The sequence below is a fragment of the Prionailurus bengalensis genome, chromosome A2 (assembly GCF_016509475.1).
Source record: "Prionailurus bengalensis isolate Pbe53 chromosome A2, Fcat_Pben_1.1_paternal_pri, whole genome shotgun sequence".
NCBI classification, from domain to species: domain Eukaryota; kingdom Metazoa; phylum Chordata; class Mammalia; order Carnivora; family Felidae; genus Prionailurus; species Prionailurus bengalensis.
This window is the reverse complement of record NC_057348.1, coordinates 92748208-92753801: the sequence shown is the minus strand read 5'-3', so window position 1 is coordinate 92753801 and position 5594 is coordinate 92748208.

Below are 5594 nucleotides of genomic sequence, written 5' to 3'. Positions count from 1 at the left end.
ATGGCCTCAAGGTGACATCATTTAAATTTTTTTTTTAAACTGAAGTATAAGTTTAATTGAAGTGAAGACATATAATGTTAGGTGTCAGGTGTACAACACAGTGATTGGACAACTCTGTTAGGCTCTACTCACCATGTGAGCTGCTACCGTCCGACATGTGACATGATCTACCTTAATCCTTCAGAAGAATTATTTGGGTAGAGAATAGTGTGAGGAAGGTTGGAAGGATTCCATAGAGATCAGGAAGGCACCAATTTAACAATTCAGTTGGGAGATAATCCTGGTTGGTAGAGGAAGTAAAGAGCATCGGAGAGCTTTCAGATATATCTTCAAATTTAAGAACATTGGTGATGAATGAGTTGTAGGTGATATGGATAAATTGCTCAGAGTGGCTCCTTCGGTGGAGCTGTCTATCCTTAAGGACAGGAAAGCCACACAAGGATGAATCATGCTCTGCTGCACATCAGTCAGATGGTAGGTGGCCGGCAGTGACTTGAGGAGGCAGCTCCATAGTGTGGAAAGGAAGATGCCCTGTGGGCTGAAGTTAAAAACTACTGCCACATTCTCAAATACTCCCCAAAGCCCTAAGGATATTATGGTTGGAGGAAATAAAGTACAGGTGAGCAGCAGAAGATAAGGTCCGAGAGATAACAGGGAGCCACTTTGTGTCAAGACTTTGTAAGTCATGGTAAAGACTTAGGATTTCAGTAGGAGTAAGATGGGAAGCCATTGGAGTTTTTTGGTACAGAAAATAGGTACGAGTTCATCATGTTTTAATAGAATTACTCTGAGCTGAAGTGAAATTGTAAAAGAGCAACATCAGATTTAGGGAGACAGATGAGGAAAATGCGTAAATCATGGAGACAGATGATGGTAGCTTGTACCAAGATGTTGGTCCCGAAGGTGGAAAGCAGCGGTCAAATTCTAGAAAATCTTTGCAAGCCATTTGCTTCAGAAATAAACAGTTTGGTAACCATAATTCCTTGCATTATTCCAGAAAGCATAGGTTGAAATGGCATTCTGCGTTGTACTGAAACAGCATACCTAGCAGAAGAAGAGTTGTTACATATCATGGTAATGTGCCAAAGGATGAAGCTAACCCCATGTCCATTTTGGGTATGAAAGTAATTTCTTTATGAAAGCATTGAAAACAAGGAGCTGCAAGTGTTTTCCACTTGTGTTGTTTTTTTTTTTTCCCTGCAATGCAAATTTCCTATATGTATGTTTCAAAGTAAAATAAATTGATTCTGGGAGACATGCACTGCTATCCTTTAGAGGATAACACAGACCTCAAAGTGTTTTAGATCAGATGCTTAAAAGTTCTATGTGCATATATCTTGTTGGATTATGACTCAAACAAATGAACTAAAAAGAAAAAAATATGATAGAAAAATATAAGCACATAATGAATATTTGATCATTATTAAGGAATTATGGTCATAATTTTAGGTATGATTTGTGATATCATGGGTATGTTTTTAAAATGTCCTTATCTTTTGCATGTGCATACTGAAAAATTGATTGAAACTGTAGAATGTCTAAGATTTGTTTGAAAACAAGCTGTTAGGTGTATGTGTGTATATGTGTATTGGGAGATGAAATGGATGGGGATATATAAAAAAAAAAACAAAAAAACAAGACTGGCCATGAGTTTATAATGGGTAATACTGTAAAGTGTGTTTATAAGGCTTTACTACACTATTTGGTTTACTACACTTTTGGTATTTTGCATATTAAAATGTTTTTAAAGTGAACTGTTACATTTGTAAAACAAGTGACATGATAAATTGTATGAGACTGGTTGCCTGCCCAGGAGCATCCTATAGTGTGATGATAATCAAAGATGATCAGCTCATAGGTTGGTATGGCTCATAGGTTGAGAAATTAAATTTTCTAAGGCATCTAGAATTAGTTGCCTTAGTTGAAGTTCACATTAGTTGAACTTATGTGACTGATTCATATTAATCAAGTTCAGGACATGAATTTAAAATTGAAGATAACTTTTATTAGTGATCAGAATTCTTCAGCATTTTACTATATACACCCCCTGCATGTATCAGAATAGAAGGTTATAGAGGTACCAGGTACTACAGGAAAAAGAAGTGCACCATTTTGAAGGATACATTATCCATGACTTGGTGAGGCCTGGTGAGCCCTCTCTGATCTAATAAAGGACAACTCTTTAGGGATCGGAGGCCAGTGCTTTCTCCAAATTCTTGGTCTGTGCTTGACATATGTACATTATCAAATTCTATGTTTTTCTATCCCATTCTTTTGGACCCTTTGATCATATTCAGCTGCAAAGTCATTAAGGTGATAGTTTTAGACAGATATTCTAATGTACTCACTGACCGTGAGTCAGGAAGCATTCTAGTCCTGTGTCCAGCACCGTGGGTTTTTTCTCATAGATCTCATTCATGAATTGTTACTTGTAATATCATCCTGGGGGTAGTTACCATGACATTTGGTCATATCTTGCGGTTGTCACAGAGAATAGAGAGCCACCGTGTTAGGTACCCTTTCATGTTTACAGATTTCGTAGATGGGGACTGGACATCTTAGGAAGACCATCTATCTACCAAAATAATCCTGGTCCACAGCCCTGCATCTTGATCTAAAATCCTGTCCTTGAATTAAGTATCCAGTTTTTTATTGAATTTATAAAATCTCTATACCTTTATGAAAAACATGCTTCCCAAAGGAAATAGTTGATGTTGTGTTTGTAAAACTGGGTCTTTGGCTATAAACCTCAAGAATGTTAAGGTTTTCAAGGGTACACATAATTTTCTAGAAATACATTTTACTTTAAAATTCACTATATTATATATAATTTTTACTATATAATTGAAAGGAAATTGTATACCAACTCTATTTGATATAGAAGTGTTCTAGACAGAGTCATGATGTTCATTCTCCTTTCCAGGTGCCCTTCCTAGATCACTCTTTTGTTATAAGCTTAGTCTAAGACCAAGTACATTACTAGTAACAACCTCACATAGAATAAAATGCACATTTATTTTATTTTATTTTTTTTAATTTTTTTTTTCAACGTTTATTTATTTTTGGGACAGAGAGAGACAGAGCGTGAATGGGGGAGGGGCAGAGAGAGAGGGAGACACAGAATCGGAAACAGGCTCCAGGCTCTGAGCCATCAGCCCAGAGCCCGACGCGGGGCTCGAACTCGCCAACCGCGAGATCGTGACCTGGCTGAAGCCGGACGCTTAACCGACTGCGCCACCCAGGCGTCCCAAATGCACATTTAATAAATGGTAACAATTTGTCTACCTAGCATGTTAGGTGTGCATCATCATTACACATGAATTTTGGGGGAGATGGAAAAATTAATATAACCTCTTTATAAAATTACAGAAATAATTTAGGGAGAGAAAACACTCAAATTCCCAATCAGTGATAACCATTATTAAAATTTTGCATGAACTTTTCCATGTGTTTTTTTTCCCCCATGCATCTATTTACATATAGATTGACATACAAATATAGTTACATGTTTTTGAACAAGAGTGACATTTTTAATTTATTGAGGTGAAGTTCATATAATATAAAATTAACCATTGAAGGTGAGCAATGTAATGGCATTTAGTACATTCACAGTGTTATACAAAAAACACTTCTATCTAGTTTCAAAATCCTGGCATTTCCATCACTCCAAAATAAAACCCTATATGCTTCAAAATAAAACCCTATAAGCACATTCTCCCCAGTCCCTTCCCCCCAACCAGCTACTAGCTGTCATTAATATTCATTCTATCCCAAAGAATTCATTTATTGTAGACATTTCATATCAAAGGAATCCTTAGCTCCTAACCTTGTATATCCAGCTTCTTTGACTTAGTATAAAGTTTTCAAAGTTCCTCTACTATATAGCACGTGTCAGTATTTGATTTCCTTTTTCAAGGCTGAATAATACTCCATTTCACATATATACTGCATTTGTTTATCCATTAATTCATTGATGGACATTCTGTCTGTTACCACTTTTTTTGGCTATTGTTACTAGTGCTATTATGAATGTATGTACACACATACATGTCTTTGTTTAGCACCTCCTTTCAATTCTTTTGTGCATATAACTAGGACTAGAATTGCTCAGTCATATGGTAACTCTATAACTTTTTGACAAATAGGAGTGGCTTATTTTATACATATGGTTGGGTAATATGCTTTATAAAATATTAAATGTTTTTTGATGACATTCTGCAATTACTTAAAAAGTTTCTCAATTTTGGCCATAAGTGGTATGTAGTTTTTATCAGGATTATAATAGAGGAAAATTTTTTTCCTCTTTGTGTAAGCCTGTGTTTCAGAGTAAATCATATGGAACTTAAGTGAAATCCGTCACAGAAAAAAAATATTTAGAACAAGCATTCAAAGGGCTGGGGGGGGGGGGGGGGGGGGAGGGGTGGGGCAGGAAACAAGCATTCAAAGAAATATAACTGTTATCTATTTGTTTAGATAAAAGAGCTGTTGAATGCCACTTCATGAATTGTCAATTTTCATGTACTGAATTGAAAGAATGAATATCAAGTTTTTTTGATAGCTAAACCTTTTTCTTCAAAAACACAACAGAAAAAGAATGGGTCTAAGGTTATAACATTGTACAAAAATACATTTGTCAGATATAAAGTCAGTTGACAAAACTCAAGTTTGTCCCCACAATTAGTAATCGAGCAGCACTATAAACCAACTCAAAGAATTTAGAGAACTATGTATTTTTGTGTATGAGAAAGTACTAACAAAATTCTTACTCATTTAAACCATTCAAACATTATTTATTGTCAACTCTGTGACACATACTTTTCTAGGCAGTTGAGCTTCATCAGTGATCACAACAGACAAACATGGTCTCCCTCAGAGACTATTTAGAATGTTTACATTTTCCATTCTTTATGTAAATATAATTATTAATATTGATAAGTGCTAAGGATATGGAGTTGGAATTTTCCTAGAAAATAATTCCCTCGACTAGTGCAAAAATTGACCTAACTACAAATGTATAACCTGAGAATCACTCAACATTTTGCTTCATTTGAGCTATCAGTAGTAAATCTGAATAATTCATATAAAGGATAATTGTATCATACGATTCATAGCTATATTGTCCATTTTTTTTTTAAACCTTTAGTCTTTCTCTTCCTATTTCAGAAAATGGCTTGCTATTTCTCAAGTCGGTTTCACTCTTCTTTCAATATTCCTGGACTGTATTTGTCTGCCTCCCTTGCAGTTGAGTTTGGCCATGTGAATGAGTAAGTGAGCAAGTGTGATATTGGCAAATGTTCTGTGCACCAATTCAAGCCATGGCCCATGTAAATCTTGAAAGGGAGATCTTGCCTGCTTCTCCCATCATGCTGGCTTGATGCAAATGGGCCCAGTAACCTTGGAAGTCATGTTGAATATAGTCAATTCAAAATATGGAAGGAGCATGAGTGCTGATTTTCCGCTTGGAGGAGAGCCACCTGCTTAATAGGACTACCCATTTTAAACCTCTGTTTAAGACATTTTGTGTATTACAGCAGCTAGAGTTACCTTAACTATTATATTTACCTCTATAAATAGCAAAGGAAGACCAAAATGTC